General features: G+C 43.7%; 1 pseudogene; it reads left to right on the forward strand.

Annotated features, from left to right (window-relative positions):
* Positions 1-4,557: 4,557 nt before the first annotated feature.
* On the forward strand, positions 4,558-7,041 carry LOC123106839 (uncharacterized; annotated as a pseudogene).
* Positions 7,042-15,374: the final 8,333 nt, after the last annotated feature.

Consider the following 15,374-nt stretch of genomic DNA (forward strand, 5'->3'; position numbering starts at 1 on the left):
TCTTGGGAGAACAATTATTTCTTCTTTGCTGGTGCAGCCCCCGGAGCCTCTGGGGATCCTTCCTCATTTGGCCGTGTGGCAGCCGCGGCCCTGAAGGAGAGCTTGAGGGCCAAAAAGGCTTCCTTGGTGTCTCCGGCTACAATGAGGACGCCGCTGATCCTCGGCATCTTCATGCGATTGTAGGCAGGGTGGGTCGCTGCCATGAACTGGGCCAAGGCCGAGTACCCGAGGATGGCGTTGTAAGGGAGGCCGATGCGGGCGATGTCGAAGTTGATGTGCTCGGTGCGGTAGTTGTTGCGGGTGCCGAAGGTGGCGGGGAGGCGGATCTGCCAATGGGCAGGTGGAACCATCGACGACCCCGGAGAAGGGCTTGGTAGGGCGGAGCTGGCCATGAGGCACGTGAAGCAAGCCAAGTGCCTCTACAGAGAGCGCATTGAGGCCGGATCCACCATCGATGAAGGTCTTGGTGACCGCCACATTGCAGATGGTGGGGGTGCAGAGCATCGGGAGCGCACCGGCGCCCTGTGGTGCTCGCGGGGTGGTCCTTCGAGTCGAAGGTGAGGTCCACCTTGGGTGCCTCCCAACCCGGGGGAGCCCCCTGTTGTACGTGGTGGCACCTACCTGGCGAAAGAACTGCTTGACGTGGCGGTCGGAGGGCGGCGCCTGTGAACCACCGAGGAGGGCCATGATGGTGGGGGGCGCCGGTGCCGCGAAGCGCGCTATGAAGAGGCCGCACAACTCCTCCCAAGAGGCCATTGAAGATCCTGGCAGGTCGAGCAGCCAAACTCGCAGCGCGCCTGCGAGGGCCATAGGCAGCCAGTTGGCCATGACCTTGTCGTCGCCGCCGGCTGCCAACACAGCCTCCTGGTACGCCTGGAGAAAACCTACCGGATCCGCCACGCCGTCGTAGCAGGGCGGTAGCTCCGACCTAAACTTGGGTGGCCACTTCACCCTCCGCAGGGCGGGGGTGAAAGCTCGGAGGCCCTCGGCTGCTCCGAAGGAGTGCATCGATCTGGTAAATGGAGGAGTGTCCGACATGAGAGCCAACAGCGAAGCGCAGCGGGCAGAGCGGCGGATCTTTGACGCACCCCTACCTGGCGCGTCAAATGTCGGATTTCGGGTTCCACAGACCCTTGAGAGGTTCGAACTCTAGGGTGCGTGCGAAGAACTCGTCCTCCCCAATCTGCCTACTCTCTAATCTCACGGCCTAGCTCAACGAACTAACGGAAAAGAGACACAGTAGTTTACCCAGGTCCCGGTCACCTTGCGATGTAAAACCCTACTCCTGCTTTGTGATGGATTGGCCTCGAGGGGCTGAGGTTGAACTAGTACAGTGGGAGATCAACCTCAGGAGGAGGAGTGTTCTTGTGCTCGATGAGCTAGTGGGTGTGAGGATGGTCTGAATGATCCGTCGTCCTCCTCAATGGTGGTGGCTAAGTCCTATTTATAGTGGCCTTGGTCCTCGTCCCAAATGAAGGCGAGAAGGGATCCCACAATGGCCAAATTCGAAGGGGGACAACTAGTACATGCTATCGTAACAAAAGTAGTCTTCGCCTGCAAAAGCCTCTGGTCGTGACGCTGTGGTGGGCTCGGCGATGACCTCTGTCCTGCCGTCCTGGCGGTCTTGGTCTTATTGCACCGGAATGGAAACCTTTGCCTAATTCCTCGGGACTCCGCGCCTGCGCTTGCCTCCTTAGCACCAAAGAGGAAACTAGTACACTGCACCAGTTGGCGCCCGCCTGGCCTTGGTCGTCATGGCTCATGTCATCCGATCCTCGCGAGGTGAGCTTTGCCTTGAGATCTCCGCTCCTTGGAAGGCAGCCTGAGGAGGCGGCTCCTCGTGGAGGTCTTGGCATCGTCCGCCTCACGAGGCTTGTCCCCTCACGAGGGTCTTGACCTGTTGATGCTGAAGCTGGGCCATACCGGGCCGTCGATGGAGCCACACCGTGGGCCGCTGGTAGGCAAGTCTGGGTACCCCCATTCCGAGAACGCTGACAGATCCATAGATAGACCTTGACTAACCTGCTCTAACGGCCAGGTCATGTCAAAGGTTGTATTGATATACGGGCTGTGCTGCCTCTCTTCCTTTATGGCGAGGAGGGGCAGGTGGGTATTCGGCCTTGCCCACCAGCCTGTCCCTTCCTTGAGGGGGGCGGTTAGGCTGGTTGCCTTGAGTTCGTCTGGGTGGTGCAGGCTCAAGGGCCTCGTCGTCGAATTGTGGCAAGAATTTGTGCTTGGGGTAGCTCTTTGTCTGTCGTTCATTCTTCAGCTGCTAGGACTATCGTCCATATATCATTGAGGGTGTCTTGTTTGGCTTTTATGTGTTGTTGCTTCTTCTTCAAGCTGCATGAAGTGGCTATGAGTTGTTGCTTGAACCGCTTTTGTCCCAATGGATCTTCTAGGATGATAAAGTCTTCAACTCCAAGGCTGACCTCCTCTTCGGAGAGAGGCACGTAATTGCTATCTTTGGAATCATTGGGGTCCTCGGGAGTAAGATGAACCACTTGCCCCTCTAAGCCATCGGGCTGGTGCTCGGGGCCGGGGTCACAGAGGTCTTCCCCGTTTTCCGAGGTGTCACCCTCTTCGATGTCCGTGTTGCTTTCCCTCCCTCGTCGCCCCTTGGATTGTCAGCATTGTCTCCGGCGTTTTGGGGGCTCCTCTCCAGGCTTGTTAGTGTCCCTTCTGGGGGTGCCATCCCCATTAGCGCCATCACTCTCGTCCTTAGGGGGTGTCCACCTTGTAGATGTTATAGGTGGATGTGGCTGTCCATCGACCGGTGACGGGAGGGGCGACGTCTATGTGGGGCGTGGCTTCACTGTTGTCATCCGTGTCATCAGCCTCCTCAGAGGCATAGTCCAACATGTCAGTTAGGTCTTCGACAATGGCTACTAAGTGGGTGGTGGATGGGACATAAAATTCCCTGTGGCCTGCCTAAAGGTTACATTGAGTGTGAGCCTTGGTCGGGCCATCAACAATGGTCATCATCTGAATCCGATCGAGCGCTTCGTTTAACAGGACGAGGTTGACTCAACTGGCGTGTGAGGTTTCGTCGGAGCTGACCTCCATCATCACTATGAGGCGAGGCATGGGTTCGGCTAGGGCGAGATCCTGGTCTTCGGATGTCTTACTTGCGCCAAGGCTCGAAGCCGAATCTGCGGTGAGGAGGGCGAGTCCGGCTGGGGTTAGCCCCCCATCTTTGGATGCCGAACTCCCGTTGGGGCTCGAAGTCGATCCTGTAGTAAGGGGGGAAAGTCCTAACTGGGTTGATTCCTGGGCTTCGGACATATGAGTTGCTTCTGAGCTCGAAGCTGACGGAGCGGTAAGGGTCGATCCAGCGATCAGATCAGGGAAGAGCCCTAAAGTCAATGCTTCGGAGGCCGTGGCCATTTCAGATAAGGCTCAAAACCCAGTGAAGATCAGATCGCCCTAGTGTCGGTGACATACTCAAAGTTACTAAAGCTGATCTGATGCTCAGGGGCAAAACTATCAACCTGGTTGAGATGATCGCTCAAGTCAGCATGAAGGACAATGCTACCGAACGCGAAAAGCTGCCCATGGATGAAGATGTACCTGGTGCTGATCCCGTCTCCGATGATTAGGTGAGCTCTCGATCCCTCGGCGATCCAATAGAGGAACTCTCGATGAAAGCACGAATGTCGGTGTCAAAACCAGCGGATCTCTGGTAGGGGGTCCCGAACTATGGATCTTGGATCGATGGGGAACAGGGGACGTGGGACACGATATTTACCCAAGTTCGGGCCCTCTCTAAGAGTTAATACCCTATGTCATGCTTGATTATATTGCTTGTGTATATGAGGATTACATAGTTGATCTACCACGAGATCGGATGACTAAACCCTAAACTAGTAGGATGGTGATTATTGTCTTAGCCTCTATGGACTAAACCCTTTGGATTATATAGACACCAGGGGTGCTAGGGTTTACATATAGTCGGCTACATCAGGGGAACGCTGGATCTTCCATCTTGACTTGGAGCACACACCAAGGCACAAAAAGTCTTTCGTTCGGGTACAGTGCAGCCCAACAGTCCGGCCCATGAGAGATAGGCGTGCCACAAGAGGACCCCTAGTCCAGGACTCCCTCAGCGGGTACTCCACCACCCTTTATAGGAGTAATATGGGTATTAATTGTGAAGATTTTTCCATTTATTACATATCTCAAATATTATTTGGGCATTAATACTCCAAGATTTTCGTTATAAAACTAGGACGTGGTGCAATTATCGTATCTTATCTACTATAAGTGTGACCAATCAACTAGGGTTAACATTATCCATATGAGAAGATAATGTGAAGATCTTTCCATTTATTACATAATTCAAATGGTTTTTGGGCATTAGTACTTCAAGATTTTTGTAATAAAAACCAAGACGTGGTCAATTATCATATCTTATGCAATTAATACCATGACATATTTTATTATGAAATGCAATTTATTGCTCTTCTTGAATGACAACCATTCATTTCATGATAGTTGCATAACTTTATAAATATGATGGTAGACACATTAACAAACGGAAAATTTCATATTTCCACCATGAAAGAAAATCCATCTATCAGTGTGACCATTCTCTTAGCATATTTTATTCTAACCATCGGAGGAAAAGAAGTAAAGTGTATAACACAAGAAGAAAATACTAGTGCGATCCCACTGAATCAAAAACTCAATAGGACTATTCTGGTATGCATAGATTCATCTTAGTTTGTATATCTATAATCATTTTTTGGACTATGAAGTTTAGGTTATACAAAAATAGGTTCATGGAAGAGATGTTTACGACTGCATCGATGTGAATCTACAACCAGCCTTTAGCCATCCACTACTGAAAGACCACAAGATCCAGGCAAGTTTTAATAATCAATATATTATAACATTCATGTACTGGCTAAGTAAAATGTAGATGTTCATGTAGATGTACATGAATGGTATGTTATTTGATATAGACAGTGGTAGGTTGGTAGCTAATGCATATAATCATGGTAGCAATTATTTGAACTCCAGTTTTTATACTAATACTTCATAAATAAGTTTTCATGACACATCTAGTGTTCTTAATTTCTCTTCATGTTATCTTTATTTTATAGAATATAAATATACAACATTTTGGTATGATCACCAAGCAGGGCAACATGCAAATTCAACTAATTTTATTGATATGTTTAATTGCGCATTATAACACATAAACATGAACATTTTTGATCATTTTTTTTCTTAAAGTACATGTTGATTAAATTTTTCTCATTAATAGATGGAACCAAGCTCTTTCCCACTAAGTACTTCTACCAAATCTCCATTGATGGATGCCATCCCACAAGCCCAATTGGCCCTGATTGAGTGCCCTACAGGAACGATTCCAATATTACGCAAAAATAGAAAGGTCCACATGCCAGTAGAAACTATTGGTAAAGTGATTAGCCAGGATGAACATGAGGTGAGTTTTTAATATATTTTTTCTGGTGATTTAGTTATCATGGTAGATTATGACAATGTAAACTTTTCCTTGGAGTTGTTGAATGCACAACATTATTGTCTTGGAAACCACATGTCGGAACAATAATTACCTAACAACATTCTAGGATTGTATCACATTAGATTCATCCTTTAGATAAAATATATGGCCCAAGGTAGTCAAATAAGTAAATGCAAATGATTACTTGTATAAACATTTTTACACTTGACATTTGTGTTACCATTGGAGCGGATTAAACTTTTCTCCAAGTGTTTCATCTATATTGACCTTAGTTGCACCATTAAGTGATGTTCATAATTTTTTTTGTGATATGATGTCAATCTTTCTTATGTTTAATAGGAATTAGTATTTTCATTGTAAACAAGTCAATATCTTGTTTGGGCTTGCAGGTTGCAGGAATAGAATATTTTGATGTGCTATATGGGACGCGGGCTAAAATAAATGTTTATAATCCTATGGTGAAGAATAATAGTAAGTATCTAAGTGCATCATGCATACAAATTAGTAAGGTACAAAAAGTAGGTGTTGCAGATGGGATAGGGGCCGGTTCTTGGGTGTATCCAAGCTACAGTGGCGACAACTTTGCTAGGTTTCATGTTGCTTGGGTAAGCCATAACTGTTTCTTTGGATGCATATTCTTTAATTTAATAATAACTTACAATATACCATTTTATTGACATTGATACACATTTATGTAAAGCTTGATGGCTTAAAGACTTGCCCTGATCATGATTGTGGCGCTTTTGTGCAAGTAAGCTCAAGTGTTGGTCTAGGAGGAAGACTTAAACCAGTTTCTGTCTATAATGGACCACAATACCTCATAGATGTTATTATTTTCAAGGTATACTCATGTAAATATGTTTGCTAATTCTTGTATTTTGTTTTCTCATATGAAATGCATGAATGATATTTTGATGAAAACTTTAAGACTTTGCTTAAACCAAACTTATAGGTCGTCAACCCATAATATAACACAACATTACTAAGAACCTTTGATTGTACACAATATTTTAACATGGGGGGGGGGAGAGTCCCAAATATATCTCTAATATTATATTCATGTTAACACGACATACAATTAAAAGGATAGTTTCACCTCACCACAAACATTTTATCAACTGTTATTCATTTCAACTTTGTTAAGCATTTACATGAACCTTTGATTTATTTTAGGACCCAAAGACTAAAAATTGGTGGGTGGCTTATGGTCCACAAAACATACATATTGGATACTGGCCAAGGGAAATTTTCCATTTCATGAAGGATCAATGAATTATGCATTATGGGGTGGATATGTTCAAGGTCCAACAGCCTCATCAGACTCTCCACAAATGGGTAGTGGTCATTTTGCTTTAGAAGGATTTGGAAAAGCAGCATTTGTGAGTAATATCCAAATTGTAGATAATGAGGGCAAGTATGTTACTCCAAATGACAAGCAAACTGGTCTTGTCGCCACCAATTTATCAAAATATACTGCGAAGGCTCATGGTTATGGATATAGTCACTATGGTGTGCATACTTACTATGGTGGACCTGGTGGTTTTGTTTGAATATATATATATATATATATATATATATATATATATATATATATATATGTGTGTGTGTGTGTGTGTGTGTGTGTATAATTATCAATAAAGTTTCCATAATCTAATTAATATGTCAACTTGGACAAATTATTTTGTGATTTTATCATGCTCGAATGTATTTATAGTGGTGGATAAGTTGAGTCATCCAACAGTGTAGATTAGGTTTGATTTCCTCGGCTATACGCCGTGTATTTTCGTGTTTCTTCTAAAAAGTGTTATGTTTGATGTCGTATAAGAATAAGAGAGATAAACCTGTTAATTGCACTATGTGTGTACTTCACTCTATGTAGATAAGACATTGAATATATTGCCAATTGTTGCGATAAGTGAGAACCATTTTATTTGTGTGTCTCATCTTTCATGGTACGTGAGGAAAATTTCATAGATTTCCTAAAAGTTTAAAAGGTTCCCAAGTGATGGTAAGAAGACATGATGAACTTCTAAAGCAATGATAATGCCTAGACCAATGGTGGACGAAGAGAGTGGAGACAGGGTTAAAGGAGATGATGGGGGAGATGTAGCTTTGTCTTCTCGCAATGAAATGGTTGTTAAGGACATGCAAAAACTGCCGAAAAGGAAATGAGTGGGGAGCGATTTTACATTTCCCTCTATGAATAAAACACATGTCATCACGTTGCTCACACATTTCTGAACTAGAACAATCATTGATCGGTTTTCCTTTATATATTTTCATTATTCCATGCATGTGCATTCAATTAGCTTGTCTACAAGGTGAAGTTGTTAGGTATGTAGATGCAGTCGACAACATATAGCATGGTGATTAAGTCATCAAGGATGGGAATTAGGTCAATGTGTGAATGTTGGATGGTATTACTTCTATAAAGATGTTGGAGTACCCGCCTTCCTGGGCTCGTCGAGAGCGAAGAGCGCCTTCTGGCCGTCCGTTGATGGGTGGCATGTGTCGGGAGCCTCTCGGTTAGCTCCGCGCCATGTGATCTCCCTGAACGACAAGGACCTGGGCGACACAGCTGGAAGGTCCAAGACGGGTGCACCGCCCAGTGTCCATCACGCCCCTGATGACCTGCAAGGTCACATGATTTATTGTAGCTTTATTGAAGTAAGAGTATCGTCTTTGAAATATGCCCTAGAGGCAATAATATTGTACTATTATATTTCCATGTTTGCAATTAAGAGTTTATATTCTATGCTATAACTTCTATGATCCTGGAATATGTGATCCAGTGGAAAACCCATATGCGCGTGTGGAATGATAAACGGTAAAACCTCATTCATAGTATTGCCTCTAAGACTAACTCATGTGTTGTTTGTGATCATGTTTTTCGGATCTTGGGAGATCATTAAGTGTAACGATAGTACCAAAACAAGTTTCAGAATATGACATTGGAAGAACGATCATATTGAATTTATCCAACTTGTTTGTTATACTTTGAGATGCTATCATCACAAGTCAATTGTGATAACACTACAAAAGAACACTTCCATGATGATATGTGTTTGTCACAGTAGGTCACGTTTTCTGTCATGCATGTACACCCATGACAATTTTATGACAAAATAAAGATAGTCATACATGTGTTGTCATAGAAGTGTCCCATGATAATACTGAAATTATCATCACAGATGTGACCACTTCTATGACAATAAATGGTGCATCATGGTAGTGGTCTCGTCAAGGGTAACTGACACGTGGCATCGACCGTAACGGGTCCCCATTAAGCTATTTAGTCCGGTTTTGGATCCGATAACCCATTAATAGCAATGACCAATGGCGATTTTCCACGTGTAAAATTCTCGTTGGCGGAAAACACCACATGTAAACTCTGCGTTGGGACAGATGTCATCCAGCGAATGGACAGGACGCGCCTATGATATGTTGACACATGGCTCGGCCCAATAGTGGCCCATTCAGGTTAAAAGGCTAGCCCATTTGACTTGGTCAAAAGATAGCGGCCCGGCCCTTGGAAAGCATGTCAACGACCTGTTTGCATATAGCTAGCCCATTTACAGCCCGCTAACTCACGACATGTTATGGCCTATTCGAATTAGGCCCAGTAGTGTCATCTGGGCCGTCCAATATGATTCCAGCCATTGTAACTTCCGACCCATGTATGGCCCATGACGTATTTTGGCCCATATGAGGCCCTTTGTAACTCTGGGCCCATTAACGACCCGTGGTGAAACTGGCCCATAATGCAAGCTTGTTAGCTTTCTCCTGTTTGGCGCTAAAATCCTCCAATGCTTACTGTTGCACCAGAAAGTATGCATCTGAATTCTCCAGGGACTTCCTCAGTCCTTCGACTTCTTGTCACAACACAACTGATCGATGACTTTTAGCTTGTAGTTGATACTCAAGAAACCGAACTGATTCAGACAGTGAGTTCGAAGAGCTTGTGCGAGTAACTCGAACACTACATCAAGAAAGAACTTTGGGGTTGTATCACTGTCATCAAGATGGTTTTCCTTAGCTATTTTATCAGCTTTGTTGGAGACCAACAAGTATGTCTCACTATCCTGAACCTTATCATCATTACTTCCTTTACCATTGATTAATAAGGTACTCTTCTCCAATACTCTATCGACATTCTAAAAGAAGAAACAAGCAGACACATAACATGTTTAGCATGTGGTATATGAAACTCATTTTGGTGAACCAGTTCAGTAGTAAGGTGGATAGTATTAAACTACCAAGTCTTCTATTGCGAAGTAGTACATAATAAAAGCATGAAACAAACATATATGTATGTGCTATGGTCACTACATTATCTTTCCAAATCAAAATAGAGACACGGTTCAAATCATATTAGTTCAAGACAAAGCAGTATTGAAAGAATACAAGTGTGGAAAACTACACGACACAACAAGATTTCAGATGGGTACCACGTGTATACATGTACAACAACACTATTGGCTCTATTGTGATGCTAGCAATGTGCATGATATGAGAAGACAATTGTAGGCACAATTAAAATTGAAATCAACAGAGCAATTTAGAAGAGCAAACCAGTTAAAGAAAAATGTCTAAACATACCTGTTGTGCCATTGGAGTTTTAATTGGATCCTTTAATTTGAAAATAAGTTGTATGAGTAAATACAGTGATATAAGAGCAAAGCAGTATGCACCATAGCAACGGAATCTTAAATGAGAGCAATTGTTCTTCGGGTTTAAGCACTTGTTCTACACGAACAGAGTATAGTAAGACGCAGGCATATGGTACTTCAAAATAAAAAATGATCTCATAGACCTTATCACATTCTTGGTTCTAGACTAGTACAGAACAAGGTGTTCCTAGTCATCGTCCCGTAAATGTGTCTTAAGAGAAAGTAAGGGAATTTGATGAGTTTCCTTGCCGGTGAAGTAGGTTTTCTTCAGATAATTCTGATACTGCCACAAAGCATTCTTGAAGATAGCAGAGGTATTAGCACAGGTTACCTCATCCTGAGTTTTCAAATCGGTCCTTCTCTATAGAGAAAAATGGGAACATTTGCTGTATTATAACCAGCATGGAGGTAGAAAGTATGGGACTAAGCAAAGTAATTTCCATGAATAACATTACTTACACATACTCATGGACGAACACCTGCAACAGGCTTTTTCCTTCATCTTCAGTATAATATTTCCATGATGGGAAGATACACACATAGGATTTAACAACATCAAATGCAATAGATGCTAAACTACGAATGGCTGGTTGTGCTTCGTCCACATGAATAGGTGTACTAACTGGTGGAGTTGGGGTTCGTTGTGGTAGTCCTGGCGCTTTGAGCATTCGAGCTGCCTTACTAACTGCTCTTGTTTGGGAGCTCTGTGGTGGAGATGGTGCTATGTCAAATGGAACAGGGTTACTATCTGCTGGAGTTAGATTGGGTGATGATGGTTCTCTATCCATCAGAGTATGGGTACAATCTGCGGGAGTCTGGGTTATGTGTGTCTGGACTGGTTCTTGTGCATGTACAACTGGGGTGCTATCTCCACCAAGAGGTAGCACTGTTTTATTTGAAGACCATGTTTTTACTCCGCTACATACCGCCATCACCACCTCCAATTCAAATGGCTAATAAACAAGAAAAGTAGTTGAATGTACATACCTTGTATGAGAGACATATGCAATAGATAGTGTGGAAAAAAGAGGGCATGAAATAGTTCACATATATATTGTTTAACTAAAAAGGATAACATGACATAATTTCACATATATGATATCTATCTAGACTGGATAGCATAGCATGTCATAATTCCAAGATATGATGACTAACTAAACAGGATGGCATGAGATAATTATATGATGTCTTTAGTAAATAGGTTCGCCTGACATAATTCACATACATGTCACTAGTGGACAAAACGGCTAACCACAACTATCGTTGGTGGCACGCCCTTTCCCACCAATGCCAGCACTATTTTTTCCAAATAGTGTTGGTTAGACCAAATCAGCACGTCAACTTTACATGCTTAGCGCTGGTGTTGTTTTTTGGAAACACCACAAATCTTTTGGCCCATTGCATTCACCGTTTGGAATGCACTGGTGGCGTTGGTTTTGTTTGCACGCCATAGTTAATTTTTTAGCACTGGCATCCGTCTGCTTTGCACGCTAGAAACAGTTTTTCCATTTGATCAAGTGTTTTAAGTACTTAATTATTATACTAGTCACAAAATCATAAAAAATTATATTATGTTTTTTTCCAGCATTAATTTTACCGTTTTTATCAATGTAGGAATTTTATTTCTTTACTACTAGTTCAAATTTTGAGTCTTTTATTTTGTCAAGTCTTTCATTAATCTTAGCCTTTTTTTATTTTGCATGTTATTAGCTATGGTGTTACCCTTTTTCTAACGCCAGCGATAACCTATCTCTGTCAACTTAGTAAAAGACCTAAGTCACCGCTCCCTCTCATTTCACACCCCTCCCCCTAGACCAAAGCCACCACCGCCCCGTCGACACCCTGTTGGCACCCCATCGACGCCCCTCGCCAGCACCAAGGTTAGAACTAGTACTCCTCTCATCGCATCTCCTTCCTCTCCACTCTCCCATGTACTCCATTAGCGGACATGCCACACAGCCGAGATCCATTAGGATTCATGTAATTGACTAGGGGATAATTTACTAGAATTAACTGTTTAGTTGTTGCTCTTTCGACATACTCTTTTTTAGACATTAACTATTTTCAGTCTTCATGTCTATTTAGGCAAAAGCGCATGGACAAAAAGGTATAACTAATCGGTGTCATGAGAAGCACCGGGATTTTCTCAGTTCTCACGACATTCGTTTGAGGACAATAACGTTGGAAGGATATGCATCCAACCATGCAAACAACAGCTTTGTCACATTCTTCCTATTGAATGTGAGGGTACTATTATCTGTGAGGATTAAGGGTTTTAAGAAAAACTTTCTCATGGATGGACACGTTGAACAGCATAAAAAGAAGTTTCAGGTGGACAAAAGGGCTTCTAAACGTGCTCGACTTCTATTTACAACAACTTGTCTTCATGTACTAGTAGATTTTCTGGCCCGGGATCTTGATTTTATGGATCAGACCGATCCATTTGATTGTGACTGCCGAAAACTTTGCTTGAGTTAGATGTTATTGTCCTGTTCTATCTGGATTTTGTGTAATGCTGCTGAACAATTAATCCTCGTGCTTTTGTACCTTTTGTAAGCTGGAGTTAGATATTGTTGCCCTTTTTAACTCAGCTTTGACCCATATTTTCTTTCATACAAACCGGAGCTTCTCTCAAGAAGCCTCATGGTTCCAAGAGGGAACTTGGTCACCTGATCTGTGTGCGAAACGACATATGCTCTCTCTTCCCGCCTTGATTCATTTTACAGAGGCAACATGCAACTATAGGAGTGTCGCGCTAAATATTTGAAATTACTCAGGGTTCTTTTGCCTTTTTATACATTTATTTTCCTAGGCATTTTTAACAAATAGCCAGCATGTTATTATTGCAAACAGTCCTATTATTCCAACCATGGGCGTTCAACTAACCATTTACTACCGTGGGCAGCTATTTGATTAGATGGGACAACTGCGAGAAGTCCACCACGCACGCTCATCATACTGGGAAGCAAGCCGCGAGCGCTGCAATTTATTGCTGGTTTTGGACTTTTGGTTTCGGCTGCCTTGGGAAGGTACATAGAACAATCCTCGGTTCTCATCTACATGCACCACTGCCAAGGGTTGCCGCCTACTGCGAGATGGAGGACGAGCCGGCCAACAAGCAGGGACGGGTCGAGCCAGAACTGCAAGAGCCTCCGGCAAGTGTGGACTTCATCAGCAGCCTTCCTGACGAGATGTTGGTAACCATATATCCCACCTCCCCATCAAACCTAGCGTGCGGACCACTGTGCTCTCGCGGTGGTGGCGCCCCCTCTGCCACTCCACCCCCTGGACCTCATCGTCAACGACGAGTTCTGCAGCGGGGAGCGACAATGCCTGGTCGCATTGTCCCACGTCCTCACCACGCACCCTAGGCCGGTCAGACGCCTTGCTATCGGCAAGTTTAGTTCCCACTGCAAGCCTAAACCCAGGTTTCATTACTCGTTCCTATCCCTGGCCCTAGATCGGCTCGAGGAGCTCTGCTTTCATGCTAGACGTCCGTGCTCGCTGCCGCCATCTGCGCTTTGCCTCGCGCACACGTTGTGTCGTTCTACATTTAGGCAGTGCATTTTCTCCCGGATTAATGCCACATGCGCTCTTCATCTCCCTAAACTTAAGAACCTCAAGCCCACGGCCGTCCGCATATCGAAGGAGGATTTGAAGCGCCTGCTCGTTGGATGTACGGCGCTCGAGTACCTTCGTCTTCAGGTGATGGATGGGTTCAATAGCCTCCACATCACCTCGACGAATGTACGTGCGATTTATGTGCATTGCTGGCGCCGCCCAAGGCTGTCAGTTGAGGTGTTTCAAAAACTAGGTCCAACAAAAATCAGGGTCGTTCACACACCAAGATTGACAGTGTTGGGTTCATGTGCTGAATTCAATGAACTTGTTACTGGATCATTATTCGTCCAGGTACAACAGTCTTCTTCTTCCCCTTCTTATATATTCTTGGATAACACATTTTATCTAATTTTTGTTGACCTATATGTTCTCCTGTCATCCAGAAAATGATTCCCACAAGCTTGACCCGGCCACTGCGCACAGTGAAGATCTTGGCACTACAATCTGTCGGCCCCGATCTGGACGAAGTTGTTAGATTCCTTAGATGCTTTCCTTGCACGGAGAAACTATAAATCGAAGTGATGCTCCTTTCCTGTTAATTGTTAACCACAACGGAGCTCAATTTGTTGTTACTTTTACCCATGATTACAATGACAAATGTGGAATGATTTCTAAAGGAAATTTGGAGGATTTCAATACATATATATTTTGAGATGTTAATCATGAAAGATTGAAGGTGACATTTCACTCTTTTCGTGTATTTTAGAAATCATGCAAATCAAAGAGGCCCGAAGTGTTCAGATCTGCAGCTAGGCACTAATATGTTGTCTTCGTTTGCAGATACTAGCAGCCCCGAAAGAAGAAAATGTTGGGGAATATAACAATCCCATTGAATGCCTTGATCTTCATCTCACAGGAATTACTTTTAATGAGTACCGAGGAACCACACCAGAAATTAAATTCTCCAAGTTCTTTGTTGAGAAAGCAAGGTTGCTCAAGGTAATGAGGTTTGCACTATATTTACTGCGCAGAAGTGAATGGATTGCTAAAGAGTGCAGGCGTCTACAGCTGAATGGAAAAGGCTCTGTAGAAGTTGAATTTCAGTTTGTAACTTCATATGACAGATTATTCAGGAGTCACTGTATCAAGCTGCTATATGACTTCTTGATGGCTGATCCTTTCACAGAAATAATGCGTGAAAAAGATTTCGAAGAAGATGAATTTTATTTCTCGGAATAGTTGGAACCTTGCAATCTTTGAATTTGGGCCTTGTAATGCTGGAATTTGAACCTGGCAATATTTATGGTATTTGTTATTTAACGTAATCGGATGTTAATTAGGTCTTGCAATCATGTCATATATAAGTATATATGTTGTTCTTCGGTAGACAAAGCATATGTTGTGCAGACAGAGCATATCACATCACACACCGACCACACTAGGGAACCCGTCGGTGATGAATTCATCAATCGCTGACAATTGTATACCAGGAAGCGTTTGCCCACAACACACGCGGCTCATTCCATCACAAATAGCTCGGATGGATCAACGGTATGCCACGTATCGCACACACAAGTCTAATCTGAGTCGTGCTTGATGTCTCCGCCATCGCTCGCACAATTCGTCTTATTTGCCACATATCACTGTGTCGG

The sequence above is a fragment of the Triticum aestivum genome, chromosome 5A (assembly GCF_018294505.1).
Source record: "Triticum aestivum cultivar Chinese Spring chromosome 5A, IWGSC CS RefSeq v2.1, whole genome shotgun sequence".
Taxonomy (NCBI): Eukaryota; Viridiplantae; Streptophyta; class Magnoliopsida; order Poales; family Poaceae; genus Triticum; species Triticum aestivum.